Source organism: Phyllobates terribilis, unplaced genomic scaffold, assembly GCF_046119375.1.
Source record: "Phyllobates terribilis strain yellow unplaced genomic scaffold, ASM4611937v1 Scaffold_1__5_contigs__length_1240528914, whole genome shotgun sequence".
NCBI classification, from domain to species: domain Eukaryota; kingdom Metazoa; phylum Chordata; class Amphibia; order Anura; family Dendrobatidae; genus Phyllobates; species Phyllobates terribilis.
The window spans coordinates 365,686,186-365,708,363 of NW_027362761.1; the positions used below are offsets into that span (position 1 = coordinate 365,686,186).

Consider the following 22,178-nt stretch of genomic DNA (forward strand, 5'->3'; position numbering starts at 1 on the left):
TTAAATTTGCTCAGAAATCAGGAAGGGGGCAAACACTTTTTCACACCACTGTAGCTGAACACTATATTTAGACTCTCTGGATTGAGCCATGCTAACAAGCTGATGTCAGTCTGATCTTTGATTCTCTCTTTCAATTCTGACTGCTACAGAGGCATATGTCCCTTAAATAGTTACAATCGTCCTTTCAAGTACACATCCACAGATCAAGGATTAGGGAGGGTATTATTCCACAGGGCTAAGGTCTCATTGTTTGAGCATTTAATCTAGTTACATAGTTTGTATAGCAGGGGGCTCTTGTAAATCAACATTCAGGTTTACACAAATAATAGTATGTCCTTCTTGACCAGCCAAACAAAAACACATACATTCACAAGTCAACACAAACAATATTGTATTTCTCTTGGTTTAACAAATCTAGACGTTTGGCTGATTAAGATTAGAAGTTGATTCGTCACATTGCTTCCCCACCTTAAATCAGCCAGACATCATAGGATCCCAATCGTCCTTCTCCACTTATTGGAGACAGTCCATCAGCATGTCTTTAAGCACAGACACAAATGTAAGATTTGCCACCTTCATGAGAACAAAATTTTGTATCATCCAGTTTCCATGTCTTCCTTGTGAAAAAACTCCACACGTAATTGACGAAAATCGACTCTTATCCATTGTGTACACGCATGCCGTCTTCAGCATCCTGTGGTTCCTGAATTAAATCAGATGAGTGTCAGTGGCCTGGTATTCAATCCGTTGAAGTTGCCGTTTCTTGTTGCTGCTGTATATCCTCTCCGGTCCTCCTCCCAAGGCCGGGCTGGTGGGGTTGGACATGGTAGTATCCGAAACCCGCTGTGCATGCCTCACCTATGGTCTGCTGGGTCTGTCTATATGCCTCCCTGGCTGTGGAGCCCTTTGGACGGTGTGTGCTAGCACACGTCCCCTTGCAGCTCCCCCAGATCCGCTGGACTGAGTAGTATCCCGCCGTTGCCACCAAAATGTGAAGACACAAGGTTTTCTGTGGGCAGAACACTACTCAGACAACACAGGGTGAGGGTAAAGCAGTGTGGCAATATTTTCTTGAACCACCAAACAGACAATAAACAGAACAGTCTCAGCAAATACCCAAGATGGTGTAAAATTACACAGTCTCATCCTTCCGCTGGCCCGCCTGGGAATAGAACAGCTGCGACTTTGGGACTTCAAGAGCCAACTACCTCAACCAGTGGTTTCTCCGAATGTCTCCAAGGGTTCCACGTGACCGGAGGGTCCCACCTGGCAACCCCAAACAACATATCCATGGGGACAGGTGACATCATCGTCCCAACCTGGTCTCTCCAACTGTATCCATGGGTTCTCTGATGGTCAATGGAGCAGATCCTTCCAGTCAGGGCCGTGTACCCTTAGACCAGAATCATGCAGAATCCAAATCGGTGTCTCTCTGGATTGAGCCATGCTACCAAGCTGATGTCCTGAAGAGTCAGTCTGATCTTTGATTCTCTCTTTCAATTCTGACTACTACAGAGGCATATGCCCCTTAAATAGTTACAATCGTCCTTTCAAGTACACATCCACAGGTCAAGGATTAGGGAGGGTATTATTCCACAGGTCTCAGGGCTCATTGTTTGAGCATTTAATCAATCTACATAGTTTGTATAGCAGGGGGCTCTTGTAAATCAACATTCAGGTTTACACAAATAATAGTATGTCCTTCTTGACCAGCCAAAAAAACCACATACATTCAGAAATCAACGCAAAAATAGCGCATTTCTCTTGGCTTAACAAATCTAGACGTCTGGCTGATTAAGATTAGAAGCTGTTTCGTCACAGGGACATTTTTGAAGTCCATGGCATTTCTATAAGAATGCCACATGAACTGGGTAAAAAAAAAAATATCCACAGGGAAAGAAGAAAAAAGAAACAGGCAAAATAAACACCACTACAAAAATCACATATCATACAAATCCATAAAAATGCTTCATAAGTTTGGTGCCTTTTTTATATGCTTTTAAGAAAACTGAAAGAATATGTGATCGAGGGCTATCACGTGTAAGGAAAACATATGGAACAAGATAAAAACATCCCAAAATATGCTAGTAAGGCTGGTTTCAGACATCCAACACGATGTCCGGACTGTCCAAGAGTCCAATGACAGGTCAATATGCAGCCTTTTCTATGATTATGAAGCTGTTGAGTGCGGCTCTGGAGATCTAAAGCTGGTCTGGACATTGTGGTTTGTTCTCGGACAGTGAACGTCAGAGGTATGAAATAGGCCTTAGACACAAAATGTCAACTTCTGCCTTAGGATTAATTATGTTTTTGTTGTTTTTTTGCGAGTAACTTAGGAATACATTAATCATTAGTGGTAATATCATCAAAATGAGAAACATACCAGTACCTAAAAACTGGTAAGGCCTTGTATATTCTGCCAGCATCACATGTGTTAACACTTCTAGTTGTGAATACCAATATTTACCGACTAGTAACTTCAGTATATGATTAGATTTTCTGTATACTTTTCCCGTGAGAAGTCCAAACACAGCACAAAACACATCACATTGTATCAAGATATCATAGAAGTATTATTATGCAACAAAGAGAATTTGCTACCCTGACATGCAAGTCTGCAGGGGATTACTGGTTATTTATAAATGCATAAAGTCTAGTATGCTGGAGTACATTGAAAAATCACTTCTTCAAAGTAACATATGGTTTTCTTCCAAATACCACAGGCAAAGTGACCTGGCCTCCCCCCATCCTCTATTTCTGTTGTCCTTAAAGGGTTATTCTCATGTTACGTAATCAGTATAGCATGTTAGACAGCATGTAAACAAGCAAGTTTGCAATAGACTTGCTTTTTTTTTTTCATCTGCAGTCATTCTCCTGCACGGACAGCTTTAATCTTACATACAAGGAGACCGACCAGATCCTGGCCATATGCACAGTAGTTACATATCAGGCTGAGGAGTTAAAGGGTTTATCCAATATCATTTTATTTTATTTTTTTTACTATTGGCCTAAAAACTAACAGGCAGGTATTGCTAATTACCTGCCTGTTCTACCCGGAGCCGGCTCAGAATAATCATTGACTGCTAAGGCAATTCAGCAGCTCCATGTCAAGAGAGCAGCTCTTCATCTTCCGGGCTGCTGCACCGATGGGGTGTGGCTGCCAACATCATGCTGATTGAAAGCCTGCTCCCTGCAGTTAGGCAGTAGGTAGCCCGCTGTCAATCAGTATGATTTTGGCAGTTATGCCCCGTCAGCAGAGCAGAGGGGAAGAGAAGCCGCTGCTCGGTGGACGTGAGGTCAGCCGCTGTACTGCTGGCAGGTGTGGTGGGTGAACACTCTGCGCCGGTAGACATCGGCGCTGGGCACAACATGCAGGTAGATAGAAACTACCTGCATGTTAGTACTTAGACCCATAATAAAAAAAATATTCCCGATAATCCCTTTAACTCCTGAGATATCAGTCAGCTCTCTCAAGCCCATTGATCTCTATGGAGTAGTTAGTGGCTCACCTCCCTCTCAGCTCATGACCTGTTATCAGTCCTGCAAAATCATAATCCTCCACCATGAACAGCTTTCAATTGAGCTTGTTCCAAGGCCCTGTTATCTTTATATGCAAACCATTAATGTTTCACACTAACAGTATAAAAATCATCAGTAGGATGAAACTACTAAACCAGAGCTGTCACTCAAAGAGGAATATCTGTCCCCCCAGCAACAAGGAATTAAGGAGACTGGAAAGCTGTGTGCTGCTCAAGACACAAATCGAGAATAATCCTTTAAAACCTTAACCCAATGTCAAGTACATGTATGTGAATGCAGGGGTGATCGAGTATTGAGACGGAGTTGAGCTTTCTTCACATGCAGCAGATAACTGCTATAATACATAGCCGGCATCTGTCTCTAACAGATGGGGATGTTAAGCATTTAAACACTGCTGTTAATCTCTAAAGGGACTAAATTGTGCTATCCTGTCTGCATCACCATGCACTTTACACCTTTATGAGCACAAATACTGGCCAGGTTTGCTAGGTAACTTGCTAGAAAAAAAATCAACCTGGTCAGGTTTAATGTGACTACTTTGCCACAAGGCAACCGCAGGAATGGGGATACTACTTATTACTGCAATATAAACCTTATTTCATGAGTGACCACATGTTGTACTAAAACCTTAACTAAAATAGGAAACTTAAAAGCAAAGCCACAAAAAGAGGAATTAACATTCCCCCCAAAATTCAAGAATTAACACAGCAAAAAAATCAGCAGTGTTTCAGAACTCAGAACCAATACACTATCAAGATGCAGCAAACTTGAATAATAAAGATGGCGGTAACACAGAAGCAAAATATTGATGAGACAACCACTCACTACCTACCAATATATGGGGGAGTGATTTGCTTAGTATTAAAACTGCAGACAAAAAAGGCTTGTATAGGGCGCTGGTCACACACAGTGCACAGTGTCTGGCTTACAGCCCATCAATTTTGGCCTTGCAGACTAGGGTGTCTGTCCTCATGGGGTGCACTTAAATAGTGCTGGGCAGACCGCCTAATCTAATAGTATGGGCATCACTAATAGGCTGTGTCTGTGACGATTATTTTTCTAGCAAGTCACCTAGCAAACCTACCAAGTATTTGTGCTCATAAAGGTGCAAAGCACCTGGTGATGCAGGCAGGATAGCACCGTTTAATTCCTTCCCTCCGCATAAAAATGTTATTTCTGTGTTTAGTTCTGAGACCTGGGCAGGTAAACACTGTTGCGCTTTTTTGTTTTTTGTTGTGTTAATTCTGAAATAGGAAAGTTCCAAAAATTCTGAGGCACCAGAGAATTTATACAGGGATAAAATAAAGCTTTTATTCCATTCTTCTTTACACTACATTGTGTTTTGTGGCTGCAGTATATAGATGACATTTTTGCTATTTGAACTGGTGATGTTGAATCTTTACATCATTATTTGCATTATCTGAATGGACAACATTCCATGTTGAGGTTCTCCATGGTATATCATGAGAAAGAACATTGTTTTCTCAATACCATGGTGTACATTGAGGGAAATAAACTGTATACTGACCTCTTTACGAAACAAACGGACAGGGATTCATTACTTCACTATGATAGCTTTCATCCCAAAACAACGATACATTTCCTTCCCAAAAGTCAATTACAACGTATTGAGAGGATAGTATCTATGTTAGAACCTTGCTGTTAGGTTTTTTTTCCTTTGCTGGTCACATGACCTTGTTGGCCTATTTAATCCTGCTCCGCCCTTCTGGCTTTGCTGGACTTCATTGTATATCTACTTTCTAGCTAGCCTGTGCTCTGTATCTAACTCTGTTAGTTTGCTTGGTCTACGGACCTCTATGTTCTATCTATTTTGTTTGTTCGTCTGTCTGCTACTATTTCTGTTAGGAGGTGTCCCATATTCCTCCCAGTCCTTAGTACTTGTAGGGATTCCCTCCTCACATCTATAGGTCTCCGTACAGACTAGATTAGGACTTTAGCAGGTCTGATCGCAGGATCAGGTTCCCTGTTACATCGTAGGGATTCAGCTGAGTCTTATAGTAGGGACAGATCTCCTCTCTTTCCTTAGCTTTGGTAGCAGAACATAACAATCTAACCAGACTATAAAGGAGAGACGTAGGACATGGTTCAAAAATTCCGTAATCGAGGATTGTGAAATATAAAAAGGGACAGAATCCCATTTGTCACTACATATGGCATACATAGTAGAACAATCGCCAATATTGTGAGGAAACATTGGCATGTGATCAAAGATACACATCCCACCATTGACATTTCTCAAGAACAGAACCACTAATAATATCATATCGCCAACCCAAAACTATGCGGGATATTCTGGTTGAGGTGGATATGGGTGAGAGGAAGATGGTACAGCGGTTTTTGGCAACACCAAAACACGGGATTTTCCCATACCTTCCTTGTATATGTATAATTAAAGGTGATACTTTTCAACACTCCTATACTGGGAAGAAATATAAAATTTATGATTATTACACATGTAATTCTGACTATGTAATATATCTTCTGACATACCCACGCAGGTTACACTATGTGGGGGAGACAACTTCGGAAAGTGTAGGCCCATATAGGACAACAGAAATCTACAATACATGGAAAAAAGATTGACCTCCCAGTCCCTAACCATTTGGTTGGAGCAGACCATAGGGCTTCACAATTACACTATCAAGTGATTGATGGGGCACCAGCTTTGAGACAGAGAGGTGATAGACTTTTAAAACTTAAAAAGAATGAAATGTTTTGGATTAAGAAACTGGGTACGTTGACTCCCAATGGGATGAACCTTGACTACAATCTTTTACCTTTTATTTAGTCCTTTTTTTATGTTTCTTTTGTTTCACCAGTGTTTTGTTACCTATTGGATTCTTTCTGGTTGGAATGTCATTGGGATAATGGAGTTTATAAGTATACCAGTGCCATGAGAAGTTTCAATAGCTATCTCTATCTATATCTAAATCATTATTTGTATTTTTTATATCTGGACTTATTTATTTTTATATATATTGTGGCCCTCTTAATTTTCTTTTACATGTATTTCCTTATATTGACTCAGTATGGATATACTTGTGGGTTGAGTCCTATAACAGATATGATCCTCCAATTTTATTTTTTTTTAAAAAATTGCACAACACCTTAGGTTGTGTATTGTATGAGGGAATGTGATATGGATCCTCCGATTGAGTGCATATTTAATCATGCATGACTTAGTAGTGGGGGGCGTGACCATGTGACATACTGGTGTTGATACAATAGTCACGTGTACGCATCCCCAGTGGGTATGTGTCATCTGACCAAATAATATGCTAATCATGTGACCTACTGACGTGGGCGCAACCCCGGTCAGTATGCGTCATGTGACCAAATAATGCGCTGATCATGTGACCTACTGGTGTATATTTCATGCGTAGCTCCCTGTTTTTCCTATGGTTCTCCTGGTTTAGGGCATACATTAGAATTCAGTCATGCATAAGGATGCTTTCACACAGCGTTCTGTGTGCCCGTCGGCAGTGGCGTACCGCCAATGGCGGCAGGCCACGCGACTGCTATGGGGCCCGTGCAGCTTCTCCCTGCTCGTGGCGGGCAGGGATCGATCCCTGCAGCTCTGCTGCTGACAGGAGAGAATGGCAGAGGAGCTACAGAGATCCGTCCTCTGCTTCCTGCCCGTCGCTTCCTCCCTCACACAGGCACGCGCTGCTTGATGACGTCATCATGCAGCGCGGGCCTGTGTGAGGGAGGAAGTTGCAGACAACAAGGATGCTGTGGCCTGAGGGGGAAAGAGCAGAGAGGTAAGTGTTTTTTTTTTTTTTCTTTACTGAAACGGTGGGGCTGGGGAGAGCAATGATGGGGGTGGGGAGAGAAATGATGGGGATGGTGGGGCTGGGGAGAGCAATGACGGGGGTTGCTGGGACAGAGCAATGACGGGGGTTGCTGGGACAGAGCAATGATGGGGGTTGCTGGGACAGAGCAATGACGGGGGTTGCTGGGACAGAGCAATGACGAGGGTTGCTGGGACAGAGCAATGACGGGGGGTGATGGGACAGAGCAATGACGGGGGGTGATGGGACAGAGCAATGATGGGGTGCTTGTATATTTTCCGTGTGCACATAGCCTTACAGTTAATTGGGGAGAGTAACAGAGACTGAATAATTTATATTATTGGGCGGTGGAGATTGTAGTTAATGGGGGGCACAGTGCTGCTAATCACTTTATATTTTGATGACTAATAGTATATTAATGGGGGGGTACATATCTGTATTCAGGGGCACAGTGCGGGAGGAGACACATGTATGTATGTATGTATACAATATATGTGACCTTGTTATTTTCTAGGCTGGAGATCATTGTGACAAGATGAGTCGTGGCTGGCAGATGTGGACATGAAGGTCTGACCAGATGGAGAAGAAGCAGCAGAAACCGTCTGTGATTAGATGAGATGTCAGTGGTAAGTGCCTGGATGTAAATATTATTCTGTATCTGCACTGTGTGACTTGGAGTGATAATGTTATGTAAAATCCCTTAGGCTGCATTCTCACATTTGTGTGAAATGTCAGTGTGCTGCCAGATTTTTTTATCAAATGGTCCATGGACTCGTAGAGTTTTCTAGATCCATTCACACATCCGTGAAAATCACGGATCTGAGAATGAGATCTGTGAGGGTCAGAGAATGTCCTGTTCTGATCTGATTTTGAGGATTAGAATAGGACATGCTCAATGCGTCTGTAAAACAGGGCAGCACACCGACACTGCACACAGATGCAGGAATGTAGCCTTATTATATATAGCACAGTCCCTTAGCATATAGTGTACTCGTTTATTATGTATAGCGCCGTCCTTTGTTATATAGTTTCATCTTTTATTATGTATAACACCCTCCCTTATTACCTACCATCCACTCTAGCTCTAGGGCTCACAATTGAGGGAACATACTGTGTTGGGGTCAGAATACTTTGCCCTGGGAGTTGAGGTGGGGTACAGTAGGGTCATTATACTGCGCATGTGGAGGAATTCACTGTGGGGGTATCATACTGTGTTTGGGGGGCACTTTTGTTGGCATCATACCTTATGGGTCAATGAAAGAGGAATCTAGGACTTTAGCACAAGGAAAATTGCTATGTAAAGGCAGGAAAGTTGTGAGATCTGTTCTTCTGTGACCCTGACAATTATTTAAATTGGTGACGGCAGAGTGAACGTGCGCTCTGCCGTACACTTTTTCCAGGAGTGTACGCCCACAGGAGGCGGACACTCCGACGCAGCAGCCTGTGGGCGTGCACTTGTAGTGAGCTGGCAGGCTCTGGCTGTTCTGTGATAATTGAGATAGAGCCTGTGACAGAAATGATTACGCAGGATGGTGTTACCACCTTGTGGCCAGAGGTTGCACCTGCGCAGGGTGTGATGACAGAGAAAAAGACTGAGTCTCCTGTGTCCCGCCCTAGAGAGTCACGTGACCAGAGTGAGAAGCAGGAAAAAGCGCGCGGAGAGTCTGAGAGGGTCTGTGAAAAGAACCAGGACTGTGTGCAGGTCCTCGTGTGTGCCTTAGAGGATACTCTCAACATGGCTGCTGTTATCTGACATCTTATCCTCAGAACTTTCCCCAGCTTCCGCACTGCTGAAGGATTCAGCTGTTACACTCCCCACTACTGGAGTGTGGACTACTTAAGGGAATCCACAAGAGCTGCTATCCGGATCAGAGAGACTGTAAGCGGGACCTCTGGCGAGAGGCCGAAGTATTCCTTCCTTTCAGCGAAATTTGTTGTTCCTGTTTTTTTTTTCTTCGGCTGGGACGCCTTCCTGCAAAGACAGACAGGCCTGCGACGGGGGACACATCCTTCTGGAGTAAAGGACTGGTAACGTGTGAGTAGGGACAGTGAGGGTCAGCTTATAAGTACACGTTATTGCTGTGAACATTTACGGTTGTCATTTATTGTGTTCTGCTGTGTTAAAAATGTATACAAGTAAAGATACGGTTATCAAGGTAGAGTCTGTGTGTGGGGATCTTGCTGGGCCAGATCATAGATACCAAAGCGCGGCCTTGCCCGCGGTCACTTCATCTGGCGTAGTCGGCAGGATCTGTGACCAACAAGATTCCCACCCAGGCCACTTGTACAGTCAGAAAGCCCCGCCGGTGTCTATTGTGAATCAGGTCAGGAAATTTGGTACAGGGTAGTTTCGTCCGCCAGAGTGGGCGGAACAAGTCCGGATACTAGGGGAAATGTATAATATTGACCCCAAGACCATGGCAGAAATGGCGGTACTGACGCTAGAGGGGGAGGCATGGACGACAGTCAGACTGGAGACGGACAGTGGATGATTTGGTGCGGGTGCTGGAGAACACCTATGGGCCGACCACATACCAGGGAACACTGCGACACATGTTCTTTAGACGGACGCAGCTTGAATAGGAGGATATTTCCCAATATGCGAACGCCCTTCAGGTACTCCTTGAACAAGCCTGTGGAAAAGGGGAACAACTAGCTGGTATGACTCCTCGTGACCTGGTACTGAGAGACCAATTTGTAATAGGACTGAGAGACCAGTATCTTAACCGCACGTTACAGGACTTGATCCGGATGATGCCGACTCTTACTTTTGCTGAAGTCAAACAGGAAGCCATAGAACGTTCAAGGGGACCCGTCATGGATGTGGGGATTCCAGGTGCTGCGTGCAGATCCATATCTGACATTAAAAATCCGAACAGTGACACGGAAGACCTGAAACAGATGGTAGCAGACTTACAGAAACAGATATTACAGTTAACATTAGATCGACAGGGAGACCAGCGAAGACAGCCTAGTCGTCCCGTGGGACAGTGTTGGTCATGCGGTGATCCTCGCCATAGGGCAAATCGTTGTCCTCAACACTTCCCTCCGCAAAAATCTCCGTCGCACCAACGAACAAACCCTCAGTCGCCCCAGCGAAGGGAATTTCGAGCAGACCAGCGAATGGAACCCCAGCCATATCCACAAGCAGAGCTACCACGCCGGGCCTCACCACAATGGCCGCCATTAAACTAGACACCCCTGCAGCTGAGGCTCGCGCAGCAGGGGAGGCCAAGGAGAGGGGTGTGGAAAAACAGAGCCGATGGCGGAGCGCTCTTGCCTCGAGTAGCCCGACACTTGAAGTTGTCCTGGAAGGAATTTCGGTACAGGGACTGATGGACACTGGGTCACAAGTGACCACGATCTCTGAACAGTTTTACGAAAATTACCTCAAAACCAAGAACTGTTCGTGACCCAGACACCGCCATTAAGATTATTGCGGCTAATAATCTACCTATTCCAGTGACCGGAGTTGCTTGGATGGACACAAAGGCCTGTGGGCAGGACTTAGGGAAACGAGGGATCGTCATCGTCAAGGAAGGTTTCGGCTCCGAGACCCCAGTGATAGTTGGAATGAACATCTTGAAAGACCTGGATCTTATGCTGTTGACAAGAAAAGGACCCAAATACTGGCAGAAAGTCACCAAACATAAGCCGACTCGTCTGGCGTTCCAGCGCGTAATCCGGACCGTTGGATTTCAACAGATGGCAGAGGAACAACTACCCCTAGCCGCCATTACGGTGCCGCGCCCTACTCGGATTACTTTGCCCGCTGAAAAAGAGACAGTCATTTCCTTACCCCTTAACACCCACCGAGAACTTGAGGGGGTTGAAGTGTTGATCGAGCCAAGTACCCCAAGTGGGGGAAAGCTAAACCCACTAGTTGCTCGCACTCTAGCCGTCGTGAAGAACGGGAGAGTCCCTGTCAGGCTAAACAACACCGCAGCCGTAGGCCTAGCCCTTGAAGCCGGCACTCAACTTGCCCGGGTATATGCTCTACCCACGGAAGTGAATCCCATTGGACCCCTAGAATTCACCCCGTCTACAGAAGGCGACTGGACGGTAACCGTCTCAGCCATAAACGCTCAAATAGACGATGAAGACATTGGGCGAAAACTACGGGAAAAAGTACAGCTAGACACGTCTCAATACACCAAACAAGAAGTGTCTCAAGTGGAGGAACTCCTGCGGGAACACCAAGACTCCTTTGCAAAGCATGACGCAGACTTTGGGTGTACCACCAGTATCCAGCACGAGATACCCAAGGGCGATACCCCCCCTATCCGCGAGAGGTACCGGCAGATACCACCTCAACAATACCAGGAAGTGAAAAGCCTATTAGAATCCATGCTACACGCTGAAGTGGTACATGAAAGCCAGAGCCCGTGGGCTGCACCCGTGGTGATAGTCAAAAAGAAAGATGGTTCCCTGAGATTTTGCGTGGACTACCGTAGGCTGAAAGCTTACACTATCCGGGACTCATATCCACTTCCCCGAATCGAAGAGTCACTGACCGCCCTGAAGAAGGCCAAATATTTTTCGTCCCTAGACCTGGCCAGTGGATATTGGCAGGTTCCAATGAGTGAGAAGGACAGGGAAAAGACCGCCTTCATCCTTTCCATGGGCCTGTATGAGTTCGACCGGATGCTGTTTGGCTTGAATAACGCACCGGGGACCTTTCAGAGACTGATGGAACGCTGCCTGGGGGACTTCAACTTTGAGTTTATGCTGATATACCTTGACGACATCGTGGTATACTCCGCCACCTTTGAGGATCATCTTCATAAGCTTGGCCAAGTGTTCCAGCGCTTGAGGGGACACGGCTTGAAGTTGAAGCCCAGCAAGTGCCGTCTGTTCCAGCAGGAAATCGACTACTTGGGTCACCGGATCTCGGCCGAAGGAGTCCAGCCCTCTCCGGAGAAGATAGCAGCCGTTCAAGAGTGGCCGCAGCCAACTACCGTCAAAGAAGTCCGGGCTTTTCTGGGACTGGCAGGTTACTACCGTCGGTTTGTCAAGGACTTTGCTCGGCTTGCTGAACCACTGCATGAGGTTCTCCGAGGGACCGCGAACAGTCCCAGAGGACGACGCATCAGTTGGGGGCCTGACCGAGAAAAATCCTTTCAGGCACTTAAGGCTGCTCTAACATCACCCCCTGTTCTGGCGTATGCAGATTACACATTAACGTTTCAGTTGCACACCGACGCCAGCCTTCAAGGTCTAGGGGCGGTCCTCTCTCAAGTTCAAGATAATAAAGAACGCGTGATAGCCTATGCCAGTAGGTCTCTCCGTGATACCGAAAAGAATCAAGTCAACTACAGCTCCTTCCGCTTGGAACTCTTGGCTCTGACTTGGGCTATGACGGAGAAATTTGCCGGCTATCTGACAGGAGCGGAGGTGCTGGTCATGACGGACAACAATCCTCTTGCCCACCTAGAGAATGCCAAACTAGGGGCAATGGAACAGCGCTGGATGGCCAGGCTCTCTAGATTCCAGTACAAAATTAAATACAGAGCGGGGAACGAGAATCAGAATGCTGACAGCCTGTCTAGAGTGACATCATCCCTGCCAGTGGGGGACCGGGATGAAGAGTTGGAGGAAGATGAGATGCCCGACTTTGCCCGGCTCGCAAAGCAAATAGAAGATAGCCGCCAGTATGAGGTAGCAGGGATTGAAGCGGTAGTGGGGTCTCCCCTGTCCCAGCAAGAATGGGCCAAGCTTCAAGATCGAGATCCCAAGCACGTCTTACTGAAACAGTATGTGAATAAACAAGAGAAACCGCCCTTCGAAGTGAGAGCCCGACTATCGACCGGAGCCTTGGCTCTGCTTGCCCAATGAGATCGGCTGATCGTGAAAGATGGAGTCCTATATCGCAGGGCCCTTTTATCCCATATGCTGGAGGAGTGTTTGCAGATTGTCGTCCCGGTGCAGTTGGCCCATGAGATGGTGGGCGAAGCTCACAGGAGGAACGGCCACTTCGGCATAGACAAGACCCTCCGGTGGACCCAGCAGTTCATTTTTTGTCCAGGGCTCCGTAAGCTGGTTGAAAACATCTGTCAAGAATGCCGTACTTGTGAATTCCACAAGTCCGCGGAGCAGCGTGCCCCCGTCCAGACTATTAAGACGTCGAGGCCCCTCGAGCTGTTGATGGTGGACTATCTGTTGATTGGAACAGCGAATAGTGGCTACCAGTACTGTCTGGTGATGGTGGACCACTTCACGAAATTTGCCGTCGCTGTTGCTACCAAAGATCAGACTGTCGAATCAGCTGCACAGGCCATCTGTCAGCAGTTCGTTCGGATCTACGGGTGTCCGGAGCAGCTGCACTCTGATCAAGGGGCTTGTTTCGAAGGGCGAGTCATTGAAGAACTCCAACAGATGTATGGAATCAAGAAGTCCAGGACCACCCCTTACCATCCACAAGGGAATGGCACGTGTGAACGATTTAACCGGACCCTCTTACAACTGATCCGGACACTGGCTGAAGACAAAAAGCCCGACTGGCCTCGATTCCTCCCAGAACTGTGGGCCTATAATAATCAAGTCCATTCCGTCACCGGACATACCCCATACACCCTTCTCTTTGGCCGTCCAGGCAAAGGCATCCATGAGTTGCAACTGTCTAGCTCCGAAGAAGATACCTGTGGTACCTATCCTTCCTGGCTACAAACACACCGCCAGAGAATGGAGACTGTCTACCAGCTAGTCGGCCGACAAATTCAGGATCAAGTGCACGCTGACCCCCTTCCGGTACAAGAGGACCCACTGAATGTAGGCCAACTGGTCCTAGTCCGTATAAAGAAACCGCAAGGGAAACTCCGGCCCAAGTGGGAGACCGAAGTCTATCGAGTAATTGGACAGCCATACCCCGGTGGCCCAGTCTATCGAGTGCAGGGCGAAGACAGCGGCAGCATCCGAACTTTGCACCGTAATATGTTGCGCCCCCGTCGTTCCCAGCCTGACTCCCCTACTGTGATACCTAGAGAGATGGATATCACTAATACTGTCGGAAACACTGACCCCGGGGATGTAGAGATTGAATGCATGCCTACCCCTGTCCGTCCGACTGACGCACTTGAACCGATTACCTCCTCTACTGACATGTCGACTGGGAAAGAGAGTGGGGTGACTGATCGGAGAGAGGGGATCCAACCTGTTAGGCGGACAACGAGGACCACTGCAGGGGTACCTCCAGGACAGTCCTACAGAGACCAATATGTGTGGCCCTCTTCCCAGCCGCCCCCTGTCACATCCACAGCCATCGCCGCCCTGGAGCCGGTCGTTGACAGGGACTGCCAACCTTTGAGTGGGGGGGCGTGTAGTGAGCTGGCAGGCTCTGGCTGTTCTGTGATAATTGAGATAGAGCCTGTGACAGAAATGATTACGCAGGATGTGTTGCCACCTTGTGGCCAGAGGTTGCACCTGCGCAGGGTGTGATGACAGAGAAAAAGACTGAGTCTCCTGTGTCCCGCCCTAGAGAGTCACGTGACCAGAGTGAGAAGCAGGAAAAAGCGCGCGGAGAGTCTGAGAGGGTATGTGAAAAGAACCAGGACTGTGTGCAGGTCCTCGTGTGTGCCTTAGAGGATACTCTCAACGTGGCTGCTGTTATCTGACATCTTATCCTCAGAACTTTCCCCAGCTTCCGCACTGCTGAAGGATTCAGCTGTTACACTCCCCACTACTGGAGTGTGGACTACTCAAGGGAATCCACAAGAGCTGCTATCCGGATCAGAGAGACTGTAAGCGGGACCTCTGGCGAGAGGCCGAAGTATTCCTTCCTTTCAGCGAAATTTGTTGTTCTTGTTTTTTTTTTTTCTTCGGCTGGGACGCCTTCCTGCAAAGACAGACAGGCCTGCGACGGGGGACACATCCTTCTGGAGTAAAGGACTGGTAACGTGTGAGTAGGGACAGTGAGGGTCAGCTTATAAGTACACGTTATTGCTGTGAACATTTACGGTTGTCATTTATTGTGTTCTGCTGTGTTAAAAATGCATACAAGTAAAGATACGGTTATCAAGGTAGAGTCTGTGTGTGGGGATCTTGCTGGGCCAGATCATAGATACCAACGCGCGGCCTTGCCCGCGGTCACTTCACACTGCTGAAAAAAGTGCACGGCAGAGCGTACGTTCACTCTGCCGTCACCATTGTGGTCTATGGCCCTGTTAGAGCATACAGTACAGACCAAAAGTTTGGACACACCTTCTCATTTAAAGATTTTTCTGTATTTTCATGACTATGAAAATTGTATATTCACACTGAAGGCATCAAAACTATGAATTAACACATGTGGAATTATATACTTAACAAAAAAGTGTGAAACAACTGAAAATATGTCTTATATTCTAGGTTCTTCAAAGTAGCCACCTTTTGTTTTGATGATCGCTTTCCACACTCTTGGCATTCTCTTGATGAGCTTCAAGAGGTGGTCACCTGAAATGGTTTTCACTTCACAGGTGTGCCCTGTCAGGTTTAATAAGTGGGATTTCTTGCCTTATAAATGGGGTTGGGACCATCAGTTGAGTTGTGCAGAAGTCTGGTGGATACACAGCTGATAGTCCTACTGAATAGACTGTTAGAATTCGTATTATGGCAAGAAAAAAGCAGCTAAGTAAAGAAAAACGAGTGGCCATCATTACTTTAAGAAATGAAGGTCAGTCAGTGCGAAAAATTGGGCAGACTTTGAAAGTGTCCACAAGTGCAGTTGCAAAAACCATCAAGCGCTACAAAGAAACTGGCTCACATGAGGACCGCCCCAGGAAAGGAAGATCAAGAGTCACCTCTGCTTCAGAGGATAAGTTTATCCGAGTCACCAGCCTCAAAAATCACAGGTTAACAGCAGCTCAGATTAGAGACCAGGTCAATGCCACACAGAGTTCTAGCAGCAGACACATCTCTACAACAACTGTTAAGAGGAGACTTTGTGCAGCACGCCTTCATGGTAAAATAGCTGCTAGGAAACCACTGCTAAGGACAGGCAACAAGCAGAAGAGACTTGTTTGGGCTAAAGAACACAAGGAATGGACATTAGACCAGTGGAAATCTGTGCTTTGGTCTGATGAGTCCAAATTTGAGATCTTTGGTTCCAACCACCGTGTCTTTGTGCGACACAGAAAAGGTGAACGGATGGACTCTACATGCCTGGTTCCCACCGTGAAGCATGGAGGAGGAGGTGTGATGGTGTGGGGGTGCTTTGCTGGTGACACTGTTAGGGATTTATTCAAAATTAAAGGCATACTGAACCAGCATGGCTACCACAGCATCTTGCAGCGGCATGCTTTTCCATCCGGTTTGCGTTTAGTTGGACCATCATTTATTTTTCAACAGGACAATGACCCCAAACACACCTCCAGGCTGTGTAAGGGCTATTTCACCAAGAAGGAGAGTGATGGGGTGCTACGCCAGATGACCTGGCCTCCACAGTCACCAGACCTGAACCCAATCGAGATGGTTTGGGGTGAGCTGGTCCGCAGAGTGAAGGCAAAAGGGCCAACAAGTCCTAAGCATCTCTGGGAACTCCTTCAAGATTGTTGGAAGACCATTTCCGGTGACTACCTCTTGAAGCTCATCAAGAGAATGCCAAGAGTGTGCAAAGCAGTCATCAAAGCAAAAGGTGGCTACTTTTAAGAACCTAGAATATAAGACATATTTTCAGTTGTTTCACACTTTTTTGTTAAGTATATAATTCCACATGTGTTAATTCATAGTTTTGATGCCTTCAGTGTGAATATACAATTTTCAAAGTCATGAAAATACAGAAAAATCTTTAAATGAGGTGTGTCCAAACTTTTGGTCTGTACTCTACGTCCAGACCCCGTTTTGCAGGGAATTTTAGGACAGATGCCCCGAAGGGGACACAGAACGCTGTGTGAAAGCACCCTAACTCAGTAGCGGGTGGATGTGACCATATGACGGTGTGCGCAAACCCGATGTGTAAGTACGTGCCATATGACCACGTGATGCGCTGGTCACATGACCTATTGATGTAACTATATGTCATCACGTGACATTGGTCAGTTGGTATGAGAACACATCTTTTCTTGCCCTCTCCCATTGGATGAGGTCATTTAGTGTCCGTCCTCCCCATGCTTCTGCTATCTGATTGTATGAAGACTGTGACAGCTTCAACACAGAGAGTGTACGGCGTGGGGGTTGTGATATACGTCTGGGAATTCTGATAATGGAGATCATGTGATTCTGCCTTCTTTGGGGATTTTATTAGATGCTCTGCAACAGTGAGGCCCTCTATAGACGTGTAGAAAGACGTATTATACAAGTCCCTTTTGATATATTGATTATATCCTTTATTTCTCTGAACCTTTTTGTCACTTTGGTATAAATATAACTCCATTTTCCCTTTTAGCACAGCTTATATTTGTATAATTGCACTTGATTTTATTGTGTTTTAATCTTTTGTTTGTCTGATGATTACTGTATTTTTCGGATTATAAGATGCACCTTTTTCCTCCAAAATTTTGGAAGAAAGTGGGGGGTGCGTCTTATAGTTCGAACTGTGTCCCTTACTATATACCTATGGCTGTGGGTGGTTGGGGTGTGGGGGGGGAGCGGCAGCGGGGGATGAGCGGGGTACAGGAGGCAGCAGCCAGCTGCAGCCTACGATGTGCCCGCTGCTAAAGTAAATGAATATTCACTGCTCCCCACGCCCATGGGGGGCAGAGACTATTCCGGCACAGCATCTCACAATGTGTGAGGGCACATGGCAGTAACGCCATGCACGGTTCACACAGTGAGAGTGTCGGAAGCAGAGCGGGACGTAGCGCTGGAGGAGAGAGGAGGTGAGCATGGTTGTTTATTTTTGTGTGTGCAGCGAGATGGGGATCAGGGGGTGCCAAGCATACCAGGATGGGGATCAGGGGGTGCCTTGCATACCAGGATGGGGATCAGGGGGTGCCAAGCATACCAGGATGGGGATCAGGGGGTGACATACATACCAGCATGAGGGGTGCCATGCATACCAGGATGAGGGGTGCCATGCATAACGGGATGGGGATCAAGAGGTGCCATGAACACCAGGATGGGGATCAAGGGGTGCCATGCATACCAGGATGGGGATCAAGGGGTGCCATGCATATCAGGATGGGGATGGGGGTCACATAACAGGATAGGGGGATATTAACAGAATTGGGGGACATTACCCCTATACCAGTGTAAGCAGCAGACCCCCTCCCTCTTACAGTGCATCATGACCACATTTTTTTGCTTACATTTTTTTTCTATTCTCCTCCTCTAAAACCTAGGTGCGTCTTATGGTCCGGTGCGTCTTATGGTCCAAAAAATACGGTATATGGCTGTCATGACAACCAGAATGGGTTCTGAGGAGAAGCCTACTTTCCCTGATGTATAAAGAGCCTGAACTGCATTTCTATTATTTGTATTTCTGGCTTGATAAAGGCCGAAGCGTCTCATCGTCTACCTCATTTTTGTATGTTCACTATGTGATTTTAAGGATGGAGTAAAAGTCACATTTTATCCCTGTATAAATTCTCTGCTTCCTCTGAATTTTTGGAGCTTTCATTGCTTTGGACCTCATGGGGGTCATACCGAGTCACCATTGGTGCATGAGACTCGCTCACTGTATCTTTTAAGTAAAATAGGACACATTTTTTAGGAAATATTTGTGTTGCCCATGAAATAACAGTTCTGGATCATTATTCTTTAGAAATCTGCATTGTGTCATACATCTGTTACACCACCCGAAAAGTTATAAATAAATTGAAAACTGGTGATTAACCAGTTGAAAAATTAAATGATTAACCAGAGTCAGCATGGGTTTGTAACTAATAAATCATGTCAGATTAATTTAATTTCCTTCTATGACAGAATCACTGACTGGGTGGATCAGGGAAATGCAGTAGATATAGTATATCTTGACTTCAGCAAAGCATTTGACAAAGTATCTCATACCATTCTTATTGATAAAATGACGCACTATGGAATGGGTAAGGCAACTGTTAGGTGGATTCATAACTGGCTTAGTGAACGGTGCCAAAGAGAGGTCATAAATGGTTGCACATCCAGTTGGAAGAATGTCTCAAGTGGGGTACCACAAGGCTCTGCCCTGGGCCCTGTGTTGTTCAACATCTTTATCAATGATTTAGATGAAGGAATTGAGGGTAAACTGATTAAATTTGCTGATGACACAAAGCTAGGAGAGATAGCTAATACTAGAGAAGAGAGAGAGAGGATTCAAAAAGATCTAAAGAAACGGGAACTGTAGGCAGCAACTAACAGAATGTTTTTTAACAAGAAGAAATGCAAAGTCCGATATCTGGACAAGAAAAATGTAAAAAGCATATACAGAATGGGAGGAATAGGGCTAAGCAACAGCACATGTGAAAAAGGCTTGGGTATACTAATAGATCACAGACTGAACATGAGTCAACAGTGTGAAGCAGCAGCAAAAAAGGCAAACACAATTCTGGGTTGCATTAACAGAAGCATACAGTCTAGATCACTTGAAGTAATTATCCCCCTCTACTCCTCTTTGGTCAGACCTCATCTGGAATACTGTGTCTAGTTCTGGGCACCACATCTTAAAAAAGACATGAAGAAAGTTCAGAGAAAAGCGACCAGCATGGTGACCGGTCTGCAAACAATGTCCTATGAGGAATGGTTAGAGGATTTGGGAATGTTTAGCTTGGAAAAGAGAAGACTTAATAGCTGTCTACAAATATCTCAAGGGCTGTCACAGTGTACAGGGATCAGCTTTATTCTCATTTGCACAAAGAAAGACTAGAAGCAATGGGATGAAACTGAATGGGAGAAGATACAGATTAGATATTAGAAAACACTTTTTGACAGTGAGGGTGATTAACGAGTGGAACTGTCACGGGTGTGTCAGATGTGACAGACAGTCGCCCTGCAGTTGGTTGCAGGAGGTCTCTTCGTTTAGGATTACAGACACTTTCTTAGATCTGTCTCATTCTAGGACCCAGCGGCTACCTTCCTCTAGCTAATTAACACCCTTGCCTGGGTGTATAAATACCTTCACTTTGCAATAGGGAGGCGCTGGTGATATTCACATGACTCCTTGTGAAGGCTTGGAGCAAGTGCAGTTCTTACTTCCTCTCTGGTGCTAAGAGGACGCGTGTGCAATCTCTCTGAAGTCGACTCAAGCTAAGCTACTTCCCCCGTGTCTGTCTCCCTTTCCTGTCTTTAGTGTTAGTGGGGACTGACTAGCACTAATCCCCCCCGTTCACTAGCCAGACCCTAGATCTAGGGAGAGACAGAGTTTCAGGCTCCTGCTCGGCGATTGGTGAGCAACCAATATAGGGACGGTAGGGAAGGACAGGGTGATATCAGATCAGCCTAGGAGGTCTCCACCCCCTCAGTCCTTAGTGTCTTGGCTCCCTTCCCCTCATCCCTTCGTGTTGCACTTTATCTTTCCTACACTGTGTGTGACAGGAACAGACTGCCACGAGAGGTGGTGAGTTCTCCTTCAATGGAAGTCTTCATACAGAGGCTGGACAGACATCTGTCTGACATGGTTTAGTGAATCCTGCATTGAAAAGGGGGTTGGACACGATTACCCTGGAGGTCCCCTCGAACATTCTATGATTCTATGGTTGTTACGAATACCCTTGGCAATAGGGTGTGTCCCTAAATACTGTGATTGTTCAATCAGAACTGTGTCATACTTTGTAGGGACACCCCCTCAACTAGTAACACCTTGTTGTTAATTTATTCATAAATTTCTAGGAGGAATAATTGAGCACAACAGAGACATAGAAAGCCCCCATACACTTTAGATAGCTGTTGGTCAAATAATGGTTCGGACAGTCGCTCAGACAGCAGTAATCTTGCCCGACGCTCCCATACACAGGAGTGCTCACTTTGCCAAATGCTCCTGTATTCTCTATATAAGAGAAGTAAAGAGAAATGTCCATCATTACTTAAAGACATGAGTCAGTCAATTACTGAAACCTTGACAGTATCTCCATGTGCAATCATGAAAAGTATCAATCGCTATGATGAAACTGGCTTTCATGAGGACCACCAAAGAAAGGGAGATCAAAAAATACCTCTGCTGCTGTTGATTAGAGTGACCAGCCTCAGAAACCGCAAACTGACAGCACCTCAGATCACAGCCTTCATAAACTATGCCCAAAAATCAGGTATCCTGCACATCTCAATATCACCTGTCCGAAGGAGAGTACAAAAAGCAGGCCTTTATGGTGTAATTGCTGCAATGAAGCCACTATTGAGAACTGCAAAAATGAAAGAAACTTGTTTGCATCAAGCAAACACGAACTGTCCAACAACTGGACAATAACTGGATATTTGTACTGTGGTTTGAGGAGTCAAAATTTGAGATTTTTGGTACCAACCATGTTTTTGTGAAACTCCGAAAAAGTGAGTGGATGGTTTCTACATGTGTGATGCCCACCATGAAGGAGGAGGTGTGATAGAGAGGGTTTTCTTTGCTGGTGACATTGTTAGTGATTTATTCAAAATTCAAGGCATACTAACCCTGCATGGCTACCACAGTATTCCGCAATGACATGCCATGTCATTGGGGACCATCATTTGTGTTGAAACAGAACAATGACCCAAAACAGACCTCCAGGCAGTGGCGTAACTTGAAGCTCATGGGCCCCAAATGCAAGAGTACAAACGGGGCACCCCTCAATTATTGCAAGACTTTAATTTTATTGGTCTTTTCAAATAGGCCAAAGGGACTTTTTGGGCCTCTTAGGCTCCAGGGTCCAGGTGTGATTACAATCCCTGCTCCTATTGTAGTTACGCCCCTGCCTCCATGCTATGTTACCAAGAAGGAGAGGGATGGAATGCTGGGACAGATGACACGGCGTC

At 45.9% G+C, this 22,178-nt stretch overlaps 1 protein-coding gene across 1 annotated transcript in view; it reads right to left on the minus strand.

Moving 5' to 3' along the window:
- Nucleotides 1-22,178, minus strand: part of TMEM116 (transmembrane protein 116) — a 122,554-nt gene that overhangs the window by 60,775 nt on the left and 39,601 nt on the right. The window lies entirely within an intron of this gene.